Source organism: Canis aureus, chromosome 1 (assembly GCF_053574225.1).
Source record: "Canis aureus isolate CA01 chromosome 1, VMU_Caureus_v.1.0, whole genome shotgun sequence".
Classification (NCBI taxonomy): domain Eukaryota; kingdom Metazoa; phylum Chordata; class Mammalia; order Carnivora; family Canidae; genus Canis; species Canis aureus.
Window position 1 is genome coordinate 24,767,971 of NC_135611.1, and position 24,990 is coordinate 24,792,960.

Genomic DNA, 24,990 nt, shown 5'->3' on the forward strand with positions numbered 1-24,990 from the left:
TCCCTACTTCAAAAACCACAACCACCACCGTGTCCCCCTTCCCAAATCAATCAGTGCAACCTCTCTAACAGTGCTCAGCTTCAGGTGGCAGCTGGTACCGCCCCACCTTCCCTGCTTTACCCCACCCACCAGTCAAAGAACTTAACATGATGCACAAAGACCAGTCATCGTTAAGGGTTTATTTACTATGTGCAAGGCTCTGCCTTTTTATTCTCTCTGCCCATGCTACCAAAATTCTTATCTACTTTTAATATGTTCCTCTAATTAAAAATAATATTTTGGGGCACCTGGGTGGCTTAGTGGTTGAGTGTCTACCTTCAGCTCAGGGCGTGACCCAAGGGTCCTGGGATCGAGTCCCACATCGGGCTCCCAGCAGGAGTCTGCTTCTTCCTCTGCCTGTCTCTGCCTCTTTCTGTGTCTTTCATGAATAAATAAAAATCGTTTTTTTTTTAATAAAAATCTTTTTAAAAAAAAATCACAGTTTTGGGCAGCCCGGGTGGCTCAGCAGTTTAGCACCACCTTCAGCCAGGGCCTGATCCTGGAGCCCCAGGATAGAGTCCCACATCGGGCTCCCTGCATGGAGCCTGCTTCTCCCTCTGCCTGGGTCTCTGCCTCTCTCTGTGTGTCTCTCATGAATAAATAAATAAAATCTTTTTTTAAAAAATCACATTTTTATATGGCATTCAAGGTTTTTCACGATCCAACATCATGCTGGTTTTACTTACCCCCATGTCTTCACCAGTCCCCACTGTCTAACCCTGTATTTAGCTTAGCAAATTCTTACACAGTGCTTACGATATGCCAGGTATCATTCCAAATGCTTTACAAGTGTTGATTCTTTTGACTCTTATAATATCACTAACTGCTAATGTACTAGTTGGAACAGGCAGGCTAAAATAAAATAACAACTTAACCCAAAAATATCAGTGGCTTAAAACACAATAGACTTGTTGCTCATTGTTTGTATGGTATGGGCCAGAGAGGTCTCTGCTCCACATTGTCATTCCATGTTGTCATTCAAGGACCCTGTGGTTTTATCATATGGAAGAGATGGCCTCTGAGGACCCCACAAAAGTGAAAAAGGAAGCGAATGGGGAGCCACGGTGGCCTTCACTGGCTCAGTGTGGGACTGACACCTATCACCTCACTCATAGCAGGCTGGCCAGAAGCAGTCACATGATCAGTCCCAACTGAACTATAATAGAAACTGGAAAGAGAGAGCACACGTGGGGTTTGGAGAGCCCAGGATCCCTGCCACAGATAGGAAATCTTAGCATACTTTCCAGAAAGAAAATAACCAAAAAACTAAGTCCTGGAAAGTTTATGTAACAGGTTCAAGCTCACACAGATCATCAGTTGCAAATCCAGATCCATGCCCAGGCAGTGTAGCTTAGCTCTAAGATCCATATTATCTGCTGTGGTAGGCTACCTCCTTACCCCATCCCTCCCTATTCCTTCTCCACTCCTTCCTACCCTCGAGTATATGCTTTTATCATCACTTTCCTTCTTTTTCTGTAATGCTCTTCTCAACTGTCTGCCTAGAAAAATCTTATTTACTCTTCCCAGTGCAACTTCAACAATATGGGAAGACGTCCTCACACTGACCTAATGGAAAGACAGGCACCTTAATATCTAAATTCTTCAAGTACTGTATATACACTTAGGCTATAGCACTTTTTACACATAACCTTTGTGTGTTGCACCTTGATTCCTCTGTGATCCTTCTTCCCAACTAGATGAACCCTGCTAGGTCAGAGAATGTCATACTCATCTGTCTCCCTGGCACCCAACAGGGGTGATGCACACAATAAAAGGAGTGTTGGAGGTGCTGGGTGGCTCAGATCACAATCTCAGAGTCCTGGGTTGGAGCCCCACATCAGGCTCCCTGCTCAGAGGGGAGTCTGCTTCTCCCTCCCCTTCTTGCCCTGCCCCTCCCCCGGCTCATGTTCATTCTCTTTCTCTCTCAAATAAATAAATAAATAAAAGATCAAATAAATAAATAAATAAATAAATAAATAAATAAATAAATAAATAAATAATTTTTTAGAACCAAAGGAGTGCTGAATAAATGAGCAAGTGAGTAGATAAATCTTTGCCTTGCTGTACATGCTGTTGGTATGAGGATCCAAGGGCCGAATGTATGTGGACGGGCCAACAACAGAAAGGTTTGAGTGAGGATGGAACCAAAATCTTTTATTGAATACCAGCTCTGTGCGGATTGTTATTGCTGGGCTTTTTGTGCAGGTAGAGGTTTTCTGCAAACAGATTTTAATATATTCCCTTTACCACTGGAAATGGGGTCGAATAGGAAACATAAACCTGTAAGAAATTTGCACCCTTTGGTTTCACGGGCAGAAAGCTAAATTTACGTCTGTAGTTGACCCTCTATTCTGGGTGGCATGACTTTAGCCAGCCCCTTTGGTCAGACACATATGCTAAATGCGTGCTCCTAATTCACTAAGTAGCTCAGAAATTGGTGAAATAACTCAAATGTTAGATCAGACTAAAATAACATTGCTTCATATTTCTGTGAGAACATAAACAACTAAGCAGGCAGGCTTTCATCTTTCCATAGTCAGGCCGTTGCCTCCCACAGGCCATCTTGTCATTCTGGCTGAAGGGTCCCACTTCTGTCGACGGTCCCCCCTGCCTTCTCAGACTGTGTCTTGCTACCTCTCTGGCACTGTCACCTGCCTCCCCAGGGCCCCCTCCCTAGTGGATGTTCCCATCAATACACACACATGCCCATGAGACCCTTGCCTGAAGAGAATGTCTCCTTTTCCCCATGCTGACACCCACCTCTTGCATAAAAAACTTCTGGAAACACTTGTCCATACTTGCTGTTACTGCAACCTCGCTCTCCATTACCCCCTCAAGCAACTCCAACTGGGCCCCTACCTGTACAGCTGCTCCCCATTTCCCCTCTTGCTCCTGCAATCCATTCTCTAAGAAGTCAGAAGGATCCTTTTAAAACCTGAACCATGTCATGCCACTCCCCTGCCTTAGAACCCAGGGGCTTCACATCATTCTCAAAATAGAATTTTAAGCATTTATCATGCCTCCAGCCAGTGACTGCACTTTGCTGCACCTCCTGTGTAAATGAAGTCAAAGAGCCCACCTCCCACATTTGTTGTAAAGATCAAATGTCCGCACGTATATGGCACTTGGAACAATGCTAGTGGCTGGCGCAAAGGAAGCGCTGTGGATAGTTTTATTATTGCTTCAGTGGCATATTTCAGCAAAGATGTGAATTTGTGAAGCAATAGAGAAAATATATATTGGCCTCTGTTTCCAGTTGCTGGCACAGAGCTACTAAAATCCTCGTAAATTCCTAAGTGATAAGTGCACGAGGGGCATCTTTTGTTCTAATATTTGGTCTTTGACCTTAGTTCCTGACGCAGTTTCTAAAGCCCTTGGGTGACCCTGGGCGATAGGAGTGTCTTTTCTTCTAATGAGGCAAGTCTGAGATCAAGCCTCCATAAGTACCCCAAAAGTACAGAGTTGGAAGAGTTTCTGGGCTCTGAATATATCTACATCCCCGAGGGGTGGCACACGCCAGCTCCACAGGGACACAAGCTCCTGCACTCAGGTACTCCTAGACCTTGGCCTATGTATATTTTCCCTTGGCTATTCATTTATATCCTTCATAATATTCTTTATAATAAGCTAATAAAACTAAGTATTTCTCTGAGTTGTGTGAGTCATTCTAGCAAATTACACAACCCAAGGAAGTAGCCGTGGGAACCTAGATTTACAAATTCAGAAGCACAAGTGACAACCTGGGACTTGCTATTGGCATCGGAAGTGGGGAGCGGGCTTATGGAATCTATAGGGCCCAACGCCGTCTCCAGATAGATAGTGTCAGAACTGAATTGAATTATAGGACACCAGCTGGTGTCAGGTCATTGCTTGATGTGTGAAAAACCACCCACACACCTGGCATTGGAGGTATTCTGAGCATGTGAGTCAAGGAGAAATACAAGAGGAGTGTGTGTGTATTTTTTACCAAGTTACTTTCCAACTCCCAGCGTTTTACGTGTTGTGCAAATGGCATGGCCCTGCATGCGAAGGATACCTGCGCCTGTCTCTTCTTGCTCCCCATTCCACATCCTTCCCCAGGCCCTGTCTCTTGGCTCAGTCACAGCCCCTAACTCTCTTCCTCTCTCCTTCACTCTCTTTCTGTCTTGCTCCCCTTCTCTCTGTCTTTCTCCCTCTCTCTCCTTCTCCTCTCTTTCCTTCTCCCCCTTTTCTCCCTCTCCCTTTCTCTCTGTCCTCTTCCATCTCTCTCTTTCTCTCTCTGTGCCTTCCCCCCTTTCCTTCTCTCTCTCTCTCTTTCTCCCCCCACACTCTCTCTTACCTCTCTCTCTCTGTCCACCCCACCCCCCCTTCCACAAAGGCAGCATAACACTGAGAAGGGTGGTGGAGCTGTGAAGAGCAGAAGAAAAGTGTCTGGGCTGCTGGATTGTACAAGAAGAGAGAGAGCTCCAAGCGTGCTCCCTACAGTCCCCTTTACCGGCCTCTCAGAGGAAGAGGCATGGGCTGGTGTGGCATGCGGTGTACCCCCAGCACCCAGCATTGCTGTTGTTTGGCCAGCATCTCAGTTCACAAGTTTGCTTTTAATTGTTCACCAGCTGAATGAGTTTCCCTCTAGCTAAGGTAATTTTAAGAAGAGACCACTCTTTCAATTATATCTTGGGCCTTGCTATATAAGGAGAACCACAGGGATTGGCGTGTGATTGATTGCACAGTTCTCTAAACAGTTTCGCAGACCTAATCTCATTTAATCTCCCCAACAACCCACTTGACACGAGGAAACTGGAGACTCAGAGACCCAGCAGAATCAGAACCCTAACCCATGCCTTCTGGCTCTAAAGCTCATGTCATTTCTACTCTGCTCCTTCCAAGAGATTTTTTTTTTTGCTCTATTTTCTTGCATAATGGGAGGGAGATCAGCCCTCCCACCCCCGCAAAAAAGGAAGAACTAAAATAGCAAAACCAACTCTCTTTCCTAGGGCTTAGCCAAACCCTTAGGTCACCTTACCCATCCTTGACATTTCTTTCATGTCTCCTAAACTGAGCCGCCCAGGACTGCACACAGAGGGCAGCTGCTGAGGCTTGCCTTCTCCCAAGAGCGCCCAGTGCTCCAACACCCCCTGCATCTGCCAACCTGCCTGGGGCTCATTCCCTAGATCTTGCCACCAGTTTTCCCAACTATCTAATCGCATCTGCAGATCTTTGACAAAGGTTCCATAATGCTGCAAGTCTAAGGGTTGAGGACAACGTGTCTCTTCTTTTCCAGGTAACATAAACAGTGGCTTTCTGGAGGCACCGCCCAGCTCTCCTATACTGTCTCATCCATGTGATTCTGGTGAGGCCTGTGAAACACCCTCGTCTGAGCCCCAGGGCACGTTGCTGGGGCGCTCAGCTAAGCCTGGAATGACCTCGACTCACGCAGCTCTCAGGGAGAACATGCTTTGCTTCAAGGACAAGCCAGAGGAAAGTAACTTTAATAAGAAGTATTTCCATGCCTGGGAAGTCGGACTCCGACCTCTGTCCTCAGCCCTGTCCAGATCGCCCACGTGCGGACAGCGCTCAGCTCGGGGCTGGGGCGGGTATCTTCAGAAACAGCTACTGGTTTGGAGTCCACCCGAGAGCCCCAGGTGCATCCCGAAATCTGGCCCCAGGCTGCACTGAAACATGCAGGTGGTTGTGCCTGGTACCAACGGGACTCCTTCCCTGCAAGTATTGGCAAACAGAAAACCAACGATATTGTAACTAAACTAAACAATTTTGCTTTGAATAATGGGATGATTGATGGCAGTTTCTGTGCAGTTTTATGACAGAAAAGAATTGGCAGGACATAAGGGTTTTTCCTTGACTTGGCACGTGCTCTGTGAGGTGCCCTTGAGCACACAATTCCCCGGTTTCACTGTTTGAACTTGTGAAATATGGACAATAGGGTTATTTCCTTCTGCTTAATAAGATGAGTGAGGCAAATTTTGCAAGATGTCTTGAGAAGTTTGCTGGAAATTTTAAGACAAATTCTTCTGAAATAATTTTCTCAAAACCCCAGTTTATTGAATTCCCTAGCACAAAAATTAAATGCAATTCCAAAATGATGTTAAAAAAGAGAAAGGTCTCAATTCCATAATATGCCATAAACCCTGTCATAAACATTGGAGGTGGCCTTGTCTAGCTGAGGCCATGGAAACTATGTCCTAATCGAATTGTTTCTTTCCATTTCCCTAACTTTAGATCACCAGAAATATGCAGTTCACTTCATAATGACATTTATTCAAGGTTATGATAACAAACTAACTGTCTCTCCCAGTGATGCATACGTTCTGGTGCTTTCCAGCCCAAGGCCTACTTGCTTGCTTTTCTTTCAAACCTCATTCATTCTCAGTCTTCTCAGCCAGAAAGTTCATGCTTCAGAACTGAAGGTAAGTTCCTTTTTTTTTTTTTTTTTTACTATTCCTCAGGTTCTTGAGTGCTTTCGGACCCTATATAGAATAGTCAAGAACAAATCTGGGGAAAAGTTAAGCTCAGCATTTCCCTTTAATTATGGTCTTCCATTCTTCTTGAGGGAATTTGTTATCTTTCTAATTAGACTATTATAATAAAATCTATTATTCGTTTGTCTAAAGCAGCCTTCCTTATTAATGACTTCTTTAGCTTCTCTATATATGTATTCTTTAAAGTCTCATCAAGCTCTATGCAAGGACTATGGCCAGGTTTATCCTTATATTTCTTTTGCTCCTTCATGAGAGTCACCCTTTTACCTGATTAGCTTTTCTGTTTTTACAAGCGCTACAGTTTTGCTGCCATGGTGATCAGGGATGCTGGCATGTGGTTGGCTTCCTGTGCCTCTGGCATGAGTCTAAGCAACTCTGCCATCAGCATTTATAGGTGGATTATTTGTGGTTCTGGGGCTGATCTTTAAGATCAACAGTCCTCTGATTTCCTAGGCAGTAATACAGGATATAATATAAACAAGAATTAAAAATACATTTACTATCACATACTCCTTCAAAGTGGTTCTCATTTGGGAATGAGTCACGGCAGACTTGAGACATCCCGTCTTTGCTTGGTTAGCTCTGTTACGGAGGACACACGTTCTCCAGAGGGGAGGTTTCAGTCTTTTTGTAAAAACAACTGTTCTTCATATTTTTGTTTCCTTGGGCTACCTTGAGATAACTCTACCACTCACCCTCCCCTAAATACATGCATGTACACATATATACACACAGGTACACATACACGCACAGACATAAACATATACACACATACAAAGCCCAGGAGGAGTAGAGATGGTAATGGGGTAAGAGAGGTACTGAGAGTAAGATCTTGAGCCAGACTGGGAAAAGGAAAACTCCTTTCAGTGCACCCGGGGCAGGAGTGTGGAAGGGACAGTTGTAAGCTGTGCTCATTCGTTTACATATTGATCAAAACTGTCGCTGATACTTAGGTGCCAGGCTTTGCTGCAAACCACAGTGAGAGCGCCTGCTGCTAGCCTCCAGAAGCTAGGGGCTGAGGACACAGGTATAAGACAGTATCTCACACTACCTCCTACCTGGGAACACCCGCAGCCAGCCGGGGAAGCACAGAGAAGGAAACCTAACTCTACCTTTTGGGAACCTCAGCCCAGGGTAGAAGGGGGAGGGAGGGCCCCTAGTAGGGAATGTAGTAGACGGCGCTGCAACAATCTTTACTTTTCAGGGAACCCTGCACCTCTTATGACGGGGGAGAGGTTCGCTCCAGCAGAAATTGCCGCCTCACTGCCTCAGAGCAACTCAAGGCAGTTCCGTGTAAAAAAAAATTGTTTTAAGTCATCCTATTCTTTACCTTGATAATTTTTCCAAATGTGTTTCCCATATGAATACTTAATGGCTAATTAACTTTTAATGAGATCCTTCTGCTCAGTGTAAACAGCCCCCATCTTGCATTCATTGTACAGATATCAGTATGGCCAGGTTCTCTGCTGGGTACTACAGATGGTGAGGACAGTTCTTATCCTAGAAAGCTCAGAATCCATTTATGAGGGAAGGTTGTGTTTTCTAATGAGAGTAATGCCATCAGAGAAATAAGGACATATGGTCTATAGGAACATAGATGGTAAGCTCTCTCATCCTCCTTCAGGAGAGGGGAGGCAGCGTAGGAAAGTCTGCACAGAGAAAATAATGAACATGAAAAGGAGATGAAGAAGATGAGGATGGGGCACCACACAGACATTATACCTTGTGCACAGGCTCAATGGGAACATAAGAGCTGAAAGACAGATGGCCTGGTGTACATGGAGCTCAGGTGGACTTGGGGCTCAGAAAAGTGAGAAATAAGAAAGAAGTTATGAAAAGAGTGTAGATCTTAAATTTGTGCTTAGTTCTCTAGCTATGAAGAGCCATAGTATTAAAATTTAGAAAGTGGCTTTAAAGTAAGTGCTCAGCTCAAAATATGCATGTTCCAAACACTGTGCCAGCAACACATGTAAGACTTACATGGGGGCAACTGGGTGGCTCAATGGTTGAGTGTCTGCCTTTGGCTCTGGGTATGGTCCCAGGGTCCTGGGATCGAGCCCTGGACCAGGCTCTTTGCAGGGAGCCTGCTTCTTGCTCTGCCTGTATCTCTGCCTCTCTCTGTGTCTCATGAATAAATAAATAAAATCTTTAAAAAAAATAAGACTTATATGAACCCTAACTTGGTGGGAAAACAAAACATATGCAAGCAATAGTCACTTAAATGACCTAGCATGTGTTCCAGTGTCAAAGTGTAGAGCCAGCAAGCATTTTTGAAGCTGCTACAGCAACCACCCTCAGGAAAAGGTCAACACAGAGACACATTCAGGAAGGGTCTTGGAGAAATGTGTATCGCTGGAGTAGAACTTCAACAAAGGGAGCTCTAGAGTCAATGGAAGGTCAAGTCAAGGATCAGGGTGAAGAAGAGAGAAAAAAGAGGATGGAGATACCCCACACATAGCAGGAGCCTCCCCTGCTGTGTAATGTGGGCAAAACTTCACTTCTTGGGACCTTCATGTCCTTGTCCTAAAATGTGGTAGCATTGTCATTCCTGCCTAATTCCAGTCTCCTTGTGAATGTCAAATAGGATATTAGAGTCTAAGAGCAGAGCTCTGCAGAACGTTATAATGTCTTTACTCTGGCCACCTACAGGGGCCTTTGCCAGCTGAATGTTTACCCTGACAGTGCTCCTGCCTACACTATGCATTGGGAAAGAAAAGAACACGGCTGCCTCATACCCCAATAGACAGGGTTACCAAGAGTCCTCTTACAATTGATCCTAGATGTACTTCAAAGAAGAATATGCACTGGATTCAGATGAGCGATTATCATTAAATAACACTGCCGTGTGAATAGGCAATGTCTAGAATTAGGGGCGCTTCTGTTCAGTCAGATCAAGAAAATTGGCATTAGCTGGTAATGGTGATGTGATGCCAGCAAAGGCTGTTTGGAACAGCCCAGGGTCAGTAAGTAAATTAAAAATGTATCTATCACTGGAGTTCCTTTTTCCCTCTTTCTTTCAACAGAGTGTAGATTAATAATATCCACAAGTCTTATTATGATGCTTGTCTATTCTATTATTCTATTCCATTCTATCCTATTCTATTTAGCACCCAAAAGGCCTAAGAGTGGGACCCCCCAGTCTTCAGCAACTCCTACTGCTCCAGGCCCAAACTTACACACCCCCTAAATGCCCATATGCTTGAAGAGGCAGTATCATTACCTGGTCAGACTAGGCTTGTGGTCCAGAATCCTGCTGTTCCCACTTATGCTCAGCCTCCAAAGACTGTATGGAATAAAAGGAGAGAACATGGGCCTTGGAGCAAGGCAGATTTAGTAGCTAGTTGACCTTGAGAAAGTTACTTAATCTCTCTGAGCTTGTTTTCTTATCCATGAAATGGGTGGGAAAGCAGGGAATAGGTATAGTACCTCTTATGTACTTCGTATTAGAGAATACTAAGTTATGCACCTCTTTGCATGTACTGTGAACCCTTTCTGACCTCTAACATAGAGATTATTGTAAGAGAAGCCATACAAAATCAAATTGTCCTTAAAGTACAGAATTTTAATGAAGTGCTGATGTACTGGGAATTTGCTTTTTTATATTATATTTTTTTATGTTAGCGTATTAATTAAAATTGCTAGGCATACATTTTGGGCTCTACACAGTAGACAATGAATTACCTATGTCACTTGTAGGTAAAGCCAATCTTTTTTCATGCCATGTACACCATGTGGAAGCCATGACTCAGGTTAGCAAATCAATATAGTTTTATCTATTCTTTTTCTTGTGTGTGCATGTCACATCTCCCCAGTTAGATTTTGGTGGGCAGCACGGTGTTTCTATCTTTTTTATTCCCAGCCACATATAACCTGAAATTGGGTCTTAGAAGGTACCCACAGATGATAATTCTTTATTTGACTACTTGAATTAAAGCCAAAAAGTCCTAAAGTTTTCCTCCTTTCCATACCCTCCCATACACCCGCTCTCATCACTCTTCTTTGATAGCAACTGCCCCCAATTAACCGTCCCTCATCCTCTGGGATGAAGACCTACTACAGAGTGCATGAAGCACAAAGTCAGTGGCCACTAGTTCCTCAAAGCGCCAGAGCAGGGCAGCACGGGTGGCTCGGTGGTTTAGTGTGCCTTCAGCCTGGGGTGTGATCCTGGAGATCCGGGATCTAGTCCCACGTCGGGCTCCCTGCATGGAGCCTGCTTGTGTCTCTGCCTCTCTCTCTCTGTGTCTCTCATGAATAAATAAAATCTTTAAAAAACAAAACAAAACAAAACAAAAAAACGCCAGAGCAGGATCCAAAGACCAAAGTTGCTCATTGTGCTCATGGCAGCTTTGAGGTCCATTTAGGTTGGAGTCAGCCCATTTCAAAGGCAGTGATAAGAGGAGCCAGGTGAGGCAAAGAAAGCTTCAGGGAATCCATCCAAAGATATGAAGAGTTTAAAATTCTTCATCTGGAAGAGGAAAGAAATTGTTTATATTGTTTTATTTAATTGCACTTGTTCCAGTTAGAAACCATTAGAAACCAGTTAGAAACCATTTTATGCTTTTGGAAAAGAAGTATCTGGAGCTATTTCAGAAATGGGAATAGAAATAGAATTGTGCAGGAAAGAATCCATACTCATTTTTTCTTTCTTTCTTATATTTTATTTATTTAAGAGAGAGAGAGAGAGAGAGAGAGAGAAGCAGGCTCCATGCAGGGAGCCCGACAAGGGACTCGATCCTGAAGGCAGCGCTAAACCATTGAGCCACCTGGGCTGCCCTTCAATACTCATTTTTAAGGAGAACTGCAACAAGGGTTTGATTGGAGTTTCTTCATTTGCTAAAATTGAGGTTCCAGGAGAGATCAAATGACACCAAAGTTGCTCCCTGATATGCCCACCTTTGCTGGGGGCCCTCAGCTCCCATTATGGGCATGTACCCTTGGTCCCCAATACTGTGGCGTGCTTCCTTTTCATAGCAATGATATGACTCTGGGGTCTTCCTACTTCACACTCTCACCAAAGTCAACTGCACCTGCACATATTCCCTTCTGAACTATCTGACAACTTTCTATAAACCATAAATAGTGGGATTAAGTGAAATTGTGTCAACCTTGCCTCATGTGTAAATCATAAAATATATTGAAAAAGAAAGCATTATCTGAAGATGATACTTTGACCCAAAGGAAAGCACCAGGATGGGAGTGGCAAAGTGGTGTTAGTTTTGTGCAAGATAGTTGAGGGCACCTGGGGCTATCCAGAAATCTTCCCATGCTAAGGCTGAGATTATTTGAGGCAACTACTCTTATAACGAGAAGCAGAGATGGTTTGAAAGAGACTCCAAGGCATGCGCTTGGTTCACAGAAGCAAATCACAGTGCTAAAGAGTGGTGAGAGTATCCACCCAGTGTCTACAGGTTCCTGTACTTCAGTGGAAGCTGAGGGTAAACTGTCCAAGCTCCCCTCGTGTATTTTTGCAGTACATGTTTTATTTTATTTTTTTCTTTTAATAATACATTTATTTTTTATTGGTGTTCAATTTACCAACATACAGAACAACACCCAGTGCTCATCCCTTCAAGTGTCCCCCTAAGTGCCCACCACCCAGTCACCCCACCCCCCGCCCTCCTCCCCTTCCACCACCCCTAGTTTGTTTCCCAGAGTTAGGGGTCTCTCATGTTCTGTCTCCCTTTCTGATATTTCCTACCCATTTCTTCTCCCTTCCCCTCTATTCCCTTTCACTATTATTTATATTCCCCAAATGAATGAGACCATATAATGTTTGTCCTTCTCTGATTGACTTACTTCACTCAGCATCACACCCTCCACTTCCATTCACGTTGAAGCAAATGGCGGATATTTGTCATTTCTAATGGCTGAGTAATATTCCATTGCATACATAAACCACATCTTCTTTATCCATCATCTGTCGATGGACACCGAGGCTCCCCCCACAGTGTGGCTATTGTGGACATTGCTGCTAGAAACATCGGGGTGCAGGTGTCCCGGCGTTTCACTGCATCTGTATCTTTGGGGTAAATCCCCAGCAGTGCAATTGCTGGGTCATAGGGCAGATCTATTTTTAACCCTTTGAGGAACCTCCACACAGTTTTCCAGAGTGGCTGCACCAGTTCACATTCCCACCAACAGGCAACACATGTTTTAAATACCAAACTCAGAAAACTCAAAAAGCAACAAAAAACACAGATTCCAAAAAAACTCTTTCCAACTTGGTCTATAGATTCAACACAATCCCAATCAAAATCCCAGCAACTTGTTTTAAAGGCTTTGATAAACTCATCCTAGAATTTATATGAAAAAGCAAAGGATTTAGGATAGCCAACACAATACTGAATAACAAAGTTGGATGTTTGATATTACCTCACTTCAATACTTACTATAAAGCTATAGAAATCAAGACAATGTTGGTATTTTTTCTCTTTTTTTTTGCTTTGTTTTTTTTTAAAATATGTATATATATATTTATTGAATGTTGGTATTAACAAAAGAATAGATAAATAGATCAGTGGAACAGAATAGAGAGCCCAGCAGACCCACATAAATGTAGCCAACTGATTTCAACAAAGTGAAAGAGCAATTCAATGGAAAAATAAGCTTTTCAACTAATAATGCTGGGACAATTGGATATTTACATGCAAAAAAAAATCTAAATATAGGTCTTACAGAAAAATTAACAGGAAATATAAAATACAAAACTATACAACTTTTACAAGTAAAAATGAGAAAAAAAATCTACATAACATGGATTTGATGATGTGTTTTTAATATAATGCCAAAAGCACATCCATAAAAGAAAAAGTAAATAAATTTACTTTATTAAAATTTAAAACTTTTGCTCTGTGATAGACATTACTAACATAGTGGAAAGACAAGCCATAGACTGGAAGAAAATACTTGCAAAATAAATATTAAAAAGTGAGTTTTTTCCAAAAGTATTAGTTTTCCAAAAGAGTATTATTTTTCCAAAAAGTAGTTCCAAAGAACTATTAAACTCAAGAAAACAAGAAATATAATTTTTAAATGGACAAAAGATCTGAATAGATATCTACCAAAGGAGATTTACAGATGGTAAATAAGCATATAAAATGATGCTCAGTCATCTTTTATCATTAGGGAAATGAAAATTAAAACAATGAGATACCACTACATACATCAAAATGGCTAAAATCCAAAACACTGACAATACCAAATGTTGGTAAGGATATAGAGCAATAGGAACTCACATACATCGCTGGTACAAATGCAAAATGGTGCACTTTGGAAATCAGTATGGCGGTTCTTACAAAACTAAGCAAACTCTTACCATATGATATAGATATAGCAATCATGCTCCTTGATATTTACCTAAATAAGTTGAAAACTTATGTTCACACAAAAAAATAACTGCACATGCATGTCTTTGGCAGCCTTATTCATAATTGCCAAAACTTGGAAGCAACCAAGATGTCCTTCAACAATCATTTAGCACTCAAGCCCCCCCAAAAAAACACTCAAGCCTTGGGAAAGGCAAAACCATAATAGAATAAACAGATAAGCTGTTACCGGTGGTTTGAGGAGGAATTGAGGGTTGAGTAGATGAAGTACCAGGGAATTTTTAGAGTATAAAACTATCATATATGACAATGTAATAGTGAGTATATGACATTATGTATTTGTATTTGTTAAAACCTATATAAATTTATGGCATAACAGCGAATCTTATGTATGCAAAATTCTTACAAGTCATTTAAGAGGTTAGGGGATCTCAGGATGAAGTGAAATGAAAAAAATCTAATTGTATTATAAAGATGCTCAATGAATGGGGGAATGAAGGTGGTGCTGATTAAGTAACTTTGAAAATGAATGGAGACTATAAGATAAAGATTAAAACACTGTTCTCTAGTCAATAAAGTCCACAACAGTGATATGGATTAACAGTTTTGTTAATGTATACTAGAATTGTACAATTAAGTAATGCATGGAAAGGGCCCTAGCCAAGTTTCCCAGTGTTGAAGTAGAAGGTTATAGATAAACAAGGAGAGAAGTCTAGAAGGATCTATGAGGTAATGGATTGACGTTGGAGACATTAGTATGAGCTCATGTTTAGCTTAATATAGGTGGATAGAGAAAAATTTGTGTGTGTGTGTGTGTATATATATATATATATATATAGAATACACACGCATTGCTAGTGCACACATGCGACATGCGTATTTTCTCTGTTAGCTGAAAAGGGCCTAGAAGCTATGGCAACCCAATAAAACTCAGATCTTGGTTTCTAATACAGTTCTTTAGGAAAGGAATCAGGAATCCTTGGAACAATGGCTGATTCCATGATGAGGGCACAAAATAACAAGAAGAGCCTAGAACATTTCTTAGTGACAAAAAGTAAATAATGATTCCAAAAAGCCACCATTATGAGGGTATATTCAGAGGACACTGGTGCCAACTAAAGAGCTCCCAATGAACAAAGTTGGAATAATTCAAGCCAAAGTCATAAATAAAAATCCACATATTCATGTTGATACAAACAAATGATAGAATGAATAAACAGAAGAAAATAGACATATATCCAATGGAGAACTGTAAATAATTTATGTAGATACTCGACTCTCACCAGAGAGGGGGACTAGCTCTCTACTCCTTAAATGTGGGCTGTGCACAGACGGGCAGGGGTGCTTCACAGTAAAGAAACTTAATAGAAACTATCTTAGCCAGGTGAGGGTGGGCAACGTCAATTGTAATAAGTTGTGTTGATACTATGCCCCTTGACATGCTGTAATGACATCACCGTATCTCTTGTGGTCTTCTCCAAAATCCATACCCCAGTCTTATCATGAGAAAAAAAACAACAACCAAATACTAATTGTAGGACATTCTACAGAATACCTGACCAATACTACTTAAAACTGTCAAGATCATCAAAAACAAGCAAAGTCTGAGAAATTGTCACAGTCAAGAGGAGCATCGGAGACATGCTACATGTAATCACACCTATATATCATGTGTTTCCTAGAACAGAAAAAGAGCATTAGGTAAAACAAAAGAAGTATGAATAAAGTGTAGACTTTAGCTAATAATAATATGTCTGTATTGGTCATTAATGGTGGTTAATGTACCATACTAATGTAAGATGTTAATAATATGATAAACTGAGTGTACTACCTATGGGAACTCATTGCACTATTTTTACAGTTTTTCCATGAATCTAAAACAAGTTTATTTTAGGGGTGCCTGAGTGGCTCAGGCAGTTAAGTGACAGACTCTTGATTTCAGCTCAGGTTATGATCTCAGGGTTGAGAGATCAAGCCCTGGGTCTGGCTCTCCAACAGGCATGGAGCCTGCTTAAGATTCTCTCTCTCTCACTCTCCCTTTCTGTTTCTATTTATAACGAAAAAAAAACTAAATTAATTTTATTTTTAAAAAAATTATTCTGGGGCACCTGGGTGGCTCAACTTGTTAAATGACTAACTTCAGCTCAGGTCATGATCTCAGAGTCCTGGGATCAGCCCCCTGTCCACTCCATGCTCAGCAAGGGAGTCTGCTTCTCCCTCTGCCCACCCACCCTCATATATATGATATTGCACATATCACTGATTATTTGTTTAGGGCCATGGAGTCACAGATAAGTCAGTTTTTTAGTTCCTAAAGGCAGTGTGATAGTGGAACTATTATCTGTCACCTTCTATTGGGTTAAAGTGTGTGACTAGGATCATTACTCTAGACTTTTAGTGATGATACATTTTCTAATTAAGGGGTTTGAAGTGCACCCCTTAATATTTAACAAAAAATTGGTACCTGAATTTTGAACAACTTATAGTTATTAAAATATAACTAATCAGCTGTAATTATGATCTTTTACAGCACCTTAATTTATTTATAACTATTTTTTCATCTTCTTTTCTTCGATTTTGATTTCTCTGAACTGTCATTGGTCAGATAAGTCTCCAACATTAATAGAAAACTATTTGCTTTAATCACCATTTTCCTCTTTCCCTCCAAATTGCACCCAAAGCAGAGAATAATTATGTCTTGGACATTCCAGCCAATTATCAGTATTTTTCTCCTGGATGAATAGACTTTGTACAAAGACAAGGAGGGATGATCTACTTCTGGGAGACCCATTACCTTTTACAACTCACTAGGCCATTTTTTGATTTGTATCATATAGAACCCCAGAAATCAGAAATTAATGAATAGTTTAGTCCCTTTATATTGATAATATTGAGCTTAAACTTTTTGATCATGGTGTGTATTTCCTGTCTTATTCACTAAAACAGTGGTTTTTATCTTGAATATATGTCATAGACTCCATATATTAATATAGATCTCATATACCAGTTTTGGTTAGCTCCACAAAATAGTGGTAAAAATAGCCACATCTCTTAATACTTGAATTAAATGTTCAAGCACCAATATACTATGTCAGGGGAAAGAAACAATATCTTCCTCTGGGGTGCCACTGTACCATGAATTTTCTAAACCCCAATTACAGACTTACAGAGACTTACAGACTCCCAAACCCAGCAAGAACAGTTTGGCATTTGGTCACTGTCATATGGTGTCACTGTTGGGAAATGCTCCAGTTTTTTTTTTTTAAGTTTTTATTTAAATTCCAGTTAGTTAACATAATGTAATATTAGTTTCAGGCATAGGAGTTTATTGGTCCAGGCAGCCCTGACTCCCCCAGACACAGAACCAGGCCAAGCATGCCTCACTGGGATCCACACAGCAGGCTTCTCAGTCCTCAGCATTTTCTTAGACCTCAAGAGCTACCCACAGGGACTAACTGCCCTAGAGCACTGGGCCAAAACAAGGTCCAACGTTCACCTTCTCACTTTTTCTAGATAAGGACTGTGTCTCTTTTTCTCCCTCAGAGTAAACATTCCCAGAGATTGGGCACTTTCTTCCTTTCAACTTTCAAAAAATAAGACATCTAATTTCAACTATTTTCTTTTTTTTTATAAATTTATTTTTTATTGGTGTTCAATTTTCCAACATATAAAATAACACCCAGTGCTCATCCCATCAAGTGCCCCCCTCAGTGTCCACCACCCAGTCACACCCCCCCCTCCCACCTCCCCTTCCACCACCCCTAGTTCATTTCCCAGAGGAGTCTCTCATGTTCTGTCTCCCTTTCTGATATTTCCCACTCATTTTCTCTCCTTTCCCCTTTATTCCCTTTCACTATTTTTTATATTCCCCAAATGAATGAGACCATGTAATGTTTGTCCTTCTCTGATTGACTTATTTCACTCAGCATAATACCCTCCAGTTTCATCCATGTCGAAGCAAATGGGGGGTATTTGTCGTTTCTAACGGAATATCCCATTGTATACATAAACCACATCTTCTTTATCCATCATCTTTCGATGGACACCGAGGCTCCTTCCATAGTTTGGCTACCGTGGACATTGCTGCTATAAACATTGGGGTGCAGGTGTCCCGGCGTTTCACTGCATCTGTATCTTTGGGGTAAATCCCCAACAGTGCAATTGCTGGGTCATAGGGCAGGTCTATTTTTAACTCTTTGAGGAACCTCCACACAGTTTTCCAGAGTGACTGCACCAGTTCACATTCCCACCAGCAATGCAGAGGGTTCCCCTTGCTCCACATCCTCTCCAACATTTGTGGTTTCCTGTCTTGTTAATTTTCCCCATTCTCACTGGTGGGAGGTGGGATCTCATTGTGGTTTTGATTTGTATTTCCCTGATGGCAAGTGATGAGGAGCATTTTCTCATGTGCATGTTGGCCATGTCTATGTCTTCTTTGGAGAAATTTCTATTCATGTCTTTTGCCCATTTCATGATTGGATTGTTTGTTTCTTTGCTGTTGAATTTGATAAGTTCTTTATAGATCTTGGAAACTAGTCCTTTATCTGATACGTCATTTGCAAATATCTTCTCCCATTCTGTAGGTTGTCTTTGAGTTTTGTTGACTGTATCCTTTGCTGTGCAAAAGCTTCTTATCTTGATGAAATCCCAATAGTTCATTTTTGCTTTTGTTTCCCTTGCCTTCGTGGATGTATCTTGCAAGAAGTTGCTGTGGCCAAGTTCAAAAAGGGTGTTGCCTGTGTTCTCCTCTAGGACTTTGATGGAATCTTATCTCACATTTAGATCTTTCATTCATTTTGAGTTTATCTTTGTGTATGGTGCAAGAGATTAATTTCAACTGTTTTCTATAGGCAAGGGTACTCACTTGTCCTTTTCCCTTTAAGCAAAACCCTCTTTCTTTCTTTCTTTCTTTCTTTCTTTCTTTCTTTCTTTCTTTCTTTCTTTCTTTCTTTCTTTCTTCTTTCTTTCTTCTTCTTTCTTTCTTCTTTCTTTCTTTCTTTCTTTCTTTCTTTCTTTCTTTCTTTCTTTATTTCTTTCACAAAAGGTCTCATTGTTTTCTGCTTTTACAACCCAGGAGACCTTGGACCCTGCACATGCACCTGCAAATAAAGTTGTTTTCTAAGAGTCTAGATACTTTGCCCTAAGAAGAGAGTGAAGGTTGTGCATATTACTGGCACCACTTCAAAAGAAGACAAAAGCAAAATTTTAATCTCTAGCAAAAGTACTCATTTTAGGGATCCCTGGGTGGCGCAGCGGTTTGGCGCCTGCCTTTGGCCCAGGGCGCAATCCTGGAGACCCAGGATCGAATCCCACATCGGGCTCCCGGTGCATGGAGCCTGCTTCTCCCTCTGCCTATGTCTCTGCCTCTCTCTCTTTCTCTCTCTGTGACTATCATAAATAAATAAAAATTAAAAAAAAATTAAGAAATTAAAAAAAAGTACTCATTTTACCACAAGATTTCAACTGTAATATTATCCAGTAAAACTTTTAAGCTCTGATATATGAAAAAAATGAAATCACTAAATCTGTTTCTTGCACATTTTATTTATCTCCCCCAAATATACTTTTTTTTAGAAATACGAACTTCTGATTATTGATGGTGGTCACATTGTAACACATCAATAAATAGCTATTGGGCACCTCAGTGAGTTCCTGGGATGATGTAAAAAGGAGGGATACAGAATGTGCCAGCCCTCCAGGGTGTTACCCAGCTTCTCAGGAGACAGAACATAAACACTCAAAGTTGACCTTTCTCATGAGCGGAGTGCCACATGCCAAATGCTAGGCAAGAACAAGACACGCTGCAGGACATGAAAGCAGAGAAAGGTCACAGGGGTTGAGGTGGTAACTAGGGACACTCAAGACATTTTATTTTGACTTTGGATTTAAACAAAAGTGGGATTTAGATAGGAGAGATTAGAAAATTCCAGAGGGAATACAGTAGTAAAACAGGAAGGCAAGGATGTGCTAAGTTTCCTGGAGACAAGACACTTGGGCTGGCTGGCTGACATGCAGGTCCTACATGGAATACAGGAAAATATGGCAGGAAAACATTACCTTGGAACTGATTGTAGGGAGCCTTAAATGCTGGTTTTTTTAATTGGATTTTATTCTGTAAGCAATGATAATTCTTTGAAGAAATATAACTTTTATGAAGCCCACACCATGTGCCTATGTATGCATATGAAAACAAAACCATAATGTAAGAACTTTATGAACTAAGTAATATTATCTCCACCTACATATGTGAGAACTAAAGATGACAAAGGCTAAAGATATCTATTTATTTCTTTAATGCCTTTTCTTGATTTCAATGATTATTTTTCTAAGACTAAAATAAAAATTAACTTCCACAAAGTTTTTGTATTTTTTAGAATAAATTAGATATAAGACTCCCTATTAGTACCCAGGAAGTTACCTGTCCCTAATGAAAATAAAATTTTAGTTTGATCTTAGTATATCTTTTCTCATTCTCTCTCTCTCTCCCTCATTCTGTCTCTCTGTCTCTGTCACACACACACACACACACACACACACACACAATTTCTCAGATTTCCCTTCTGGGAATATTTGAAAATTTCCAAGAATATTAGGAATTTTTTAAAGATTTTATTTATTTATTCATGAGAGATCCAGAGAGAAAGGGGCAGAGACACAGGCAGAGGGAGAAGCAGGCTCCATGCAGGGAGCTCGACGTGGGACTTGATCTCGGGTCTCCAGGATCATGCCCTGGGCGGAAGGCAAGTGCTAAACCGCTGAGCCACCCAGGATGCCCTAGGAATTGTTTTAAAGAGAAAGAAATAAAAGTAGAAACACAAGATATGTCATCACTAAAAATATTAACTACTGCAGAAGCCAAATATCTCATCATGATGAGGTGTTTAGGGATGAGATTTAGTATTTTTTAGGTAATCCCTCTGTTGAGCATCCTCAATTGTATTCTTATGAGCATATCCAGCTCTTTTCCCAGAAAAGTGCATCATTTCTCTGGAATATGGTTAAACAAGAAAGCAGACCTAAGTATCCTAGAGACTCAGCTTTTCCACTTCAGTGATTGACTCTTTTAATCTTTATTCATACTATATAATGTAATTTGAGAAAAACTGACATCTATTTAGCTATCTGTATAAGACTCAAAAATGTGTTCATTCAGGACAGTTTTTCTTTGGCTACTTTTAATTTATGTAAGACTTAACTTGCTCCTGCATGTTGATCTTTAAGATTACTGTTTTTTCTTATTTTTTAGCTCTTCTTTCTGTACTACAGATCAACAGTAGCACATTTTGCTACTCATATTTTCTATTCTTTTTCTTCTCTCTTTGAATTCAAGAACAAGAAATAAAAGCATAAGTCAATTATAAAGACAGTTTGTGCCCAAACAGGAAACATTTGGTGCCTGTCTCAGCCAAATATTGATGCAAATCTGGTGTGTTTATGGGCACTGAGACAGAAGTAGGAATCTAAAACCAGAAAAACTGAAATGCCTTAAAGGGCAGGAGTGGTAGAGAACATGACCCAATTGAGATACCTAAGTAATACAAAGAAAGATAACAAAATTCATGGCAAGTATGCAAACCAAAATCCAGGTATTTCATTGGCAACAATCCAAAAGTTTGCTAACCATGAATTGAAGAGACTATGGGAGGAAACGTACTCCTATGCACTACTTGGTGAGAATATAAATTGGCACAATCCCTTTGGAAGTCAATTTCACATTATCTGTGAAAACCACATATACGCTTTCACTAAATAATTCCACAAGTCCACTTATGTGAACATAATAAGTTCACATATATGCACATAAGAAATTACATACTTACAGGATCCCTGGGTGGCTCAGCAGTTTAGCGCCTCCTTTGACCCAGGGTGTGATCCTGGGGACCTGGGATCGAGTCCCACATCGGGCTCCCTGCATGGGGCCTGCTTCTCCCTCTGCCTGTGTCTCTGCCTCTCTCTCTCTCCCTCTCTCTCTCTCACTCTCTCTATGTGTGTCTCTCATGAATAAATAAATGAAATCTTTAAAAAAAGAAGAAAGAAATTACATACTTACATGATTATTCATTCAGTACTCTTTATACTGCAACATATTTGAAAGAGCCCAAGCAGTTACCAATACAGAAAAGATTCAATAACTTAAGATATATCTACACAATGGAACACCACGCAATGATTTAAAGAAGAAGAAGAAGAAGAAGAAGAAGAAGAAGAAGAAGAAGAAGAAGAAGAAAAAGAAAGAAAGAAGAAAGAAAGAAAGAAAGAAAGAAAGAAAGAAAGAAAGAAAGAAAGAAAAAGAAAGAAAGAGAAAGTGAGCCATCTGCTTTGTGAGAAGTCTCCAAGACACAAGGTACAAAACACGGTGCATAATGTACTGCCACCATGGTCGTGCTGCAGTCCTATTTCCCTAGGCTGCTCCCAGCCCGTGACTGAGCATGGCAGGGGTACTAGAACTGATCTATTTCTACAGGACCTAGGACTCCTGGAATTGGTAGCTTTGGCTCAAGGACTCCTCATTGGCCAGGTCAAAACATTTTCTGGAGCTGGACCACAGTCTGAGACTCTTCCTACTCAATCTTCCTTTCTTTCCCATCCTTGCCCCCAAGAGTCAGACTATGAGCCATTCATAATCCAAAGGCTCCCTTTTCTTCTCCTGCTGCCTCTCCCCTTCATCCTTCACAGGCATTTCTGATTCCATCTTGTCACTACTTCTCGGAGACCCTAACAACTGGGAGAAAGTGATTATATTCATATTTGCTTATATATGTATGAAGAAACCCCAGAAGATTCATTACCTCTTTGAGGAGCAGTAATTGGGAATAGGGGATAAACAGTTGAGAGGGAAACTTTTTATTATTCATACATATCTGCACACATTTACACATACATATATAAATATATATGCCTGTAGTACCTATTCAAAGAGTGAAATAGAAATGTTAAAAACATCTAGTGAAAACAAGGAGAGAAGGCAGCAGAGAAGCTGAGATACAGAGAGGAGCCCTGTGATACATAATAAGAAATATATATTTAGTCTTCCTTCCCTTTTCTGGTACAGAGCTCCTAACACCATTGGAATTTTCTAAGAGATGGGAGCAATAAGGTGTCTTTTGTTAGGGTAATGAGGTGACTTTTGGAGAGGCTCTCTGTAACCTAAGGATAGGGGCTGGTTACCAAGGGACTCAACCATGTGATTAGGGTGTTGAGAACTTTCAATACCAACCTCTGACAGCCAAGGAGGGGAGCAGGCCCCTGAGGTTGAATCAATTCCCAGTGGCCAATGATTTAACCAATCGTGCACATGTAATGAAGCCACCATAAAAGCCCGAGAGGATGGGGTTTGAAAGCTTCTAGGTTGGTGTACGCATGGAGACTCCGGGAGAGTGGTATTCTCAGAGAGCATGGAAGCTCCATACCCTTTCCACATACTTGCCCTATGCCCTATGCCCTTTTCCATCTGGCTGTTCCTGAGTTGTGTCCTTTTATAATAAGCTGGTAAACTAGTAGGTATGCTTTTCCCATGAATTCTGTGAGCTGCTCTAACAAATTAATCAGACTTGAGGAGGGGGTCATTGGAATCTCTGATCTATAGCCAGTTACATCAAAAGCATAGGAAACAAACTGGACTTGTGACTGGCATCTGAAGTGGGGGAGGGCAGTCTTACAGTACTGGCCCCTAAACCTGTGAAATCTGATGCTATTTCAGGCAGACAGTGTCAAAATTGAGTTGAATTGTAGGACACCCAGCTGGTGTGTGAGAATTGCTTGATGTGGAACCCCCTCTCACATTGGAATTGGAAGCTATCAATTCACTCAGTAGTCCAGAACTTCAACCCACATATACACCTCCACGCAGCTCAGTCCCAGTCATGCCTGACAGCTCACGCAGACTCCCTCAGGCCCAGAGCCCAAATCCTAGGCTGGCTCTCCACAAAGCCTATATTACAAAACTCTTCCAGTTGGAATAACCTGAAAGCCCTATAATAAAAATCACTCATCTGCCTAGTAAAAAAAAAAAAAAAAAAGGCCATGATATCCTCCTTCCCAGCTGTCCTCCTTTAGAGCAAATACAAGACCCCAGCACCACAGACAGCAGCTGGCACAGTGTCGTTAACTTACCTTTGGAAAGATTCAGAGGAACCCCCAGCACACAGCCCACCATCTGCAGGATATCTACAGCCTTTCTGCTTAAGGCGTCCCATGGCATCAATATCCTTTCTCAATCCAAAGTGGGGACTGTGGGGCCTTTCTGTTCTCTGAATTTCTTCAATAATTTTTCAAAGAGAGGGTTGAGAAAATCATTCTGAATTGGTTAAATATGCTCAGGTTTCAGGTTTTTAAGTTATCATGTTTTCATTTTCTACTAAAGCCAATAGAATTTCCTTAACAGATGCAACAAAGCATTAGGATTAACTGATTTCTTGTAACAAATTCTCCTTTGGGGAGCCAAACAGACATTGATTTAGATCCCAACTCTGCAATTAAATCCTATGGAAATTCAGACCAGTAGTCTGAAGAGGTCTGATCTCCCTGCCTCAATTCCTCAGAGAAGCAAATTGGGAAGAATATAACTACCTCATATTGTTGACAAAAGGATAAAAATGGTATATGCCATGTGCAGCATGTGTCATGGTACCAGTTGGCACACAACAGGGATTTAACAAATAACAGAGCTTTCTCTTTTCTTTTAGGGCTCTTTGAAAATATTAAAAATTATATGTTTACACTTTCTGGTCCAAGGTAATAATCAATATAAAAATCTCATGGGTGCCTGGGTGGCTCAGCTGGTTAAGCGTCTGCTTTCAGCTCAAGTCACAATCCCAGGGTCCTGGGATTTAATGCCATATCTGGATCCCTTCAGTGGGAAGTCTTCTTCTCCCTCTCCCTCTGTCCCTCCCCTTGCTCATGCTTTCTCTCTCTCTCTCTCTCTCTCTCAAATAAATAAATAAAATATTTTTCAAAAAATAAAAAATAAATAAAAATCTCATTTTACAGTTGCCCATGGTCTCTTTGTTTCTGCAAGAAGCATCTGTCAAGTTGAGCTACATGACAGTAGTTGGGGCCACATTTGTTTGTCCCGTGATGCCATTAGCTCTGATAATTCATGTTTTCATAGACTCAGTCAAAACAAATTTGATTTCACCTCTAGTTCTTAT

The 24,990-nt window shown here is 41.0% G+C and overlaps 1 protein-coding gene across 4 annotated transcripts in view; it reads left to right on the forward strand.

Annotated features, from left to right (window-relative positions):
- Nucleotides 1-6,334: 6,334 nt before the first annotated feature.
- MC2R (melanocortin 2 receptor) overlaps nucleotides 6,335-24,990 on the forward strand; it is a 40,788-nt gene continuing 22,132 nt past the window's right edge. The window contains exon 1 of one of the 4 annotated variants that reach the window (XM_077892959.1): nucleotides 6,335-6,443. The gene's annotated coding sequence lies outside the window, so the exon portion shown is untranslated. The remainder of the gene's footprint in view (nucleotides 6,444-24,990) is intronic. The other 3 variants (XM_077892968.1, XM_077892982.1, XM_077892973.1) reach the window with 3 other exon arrangements.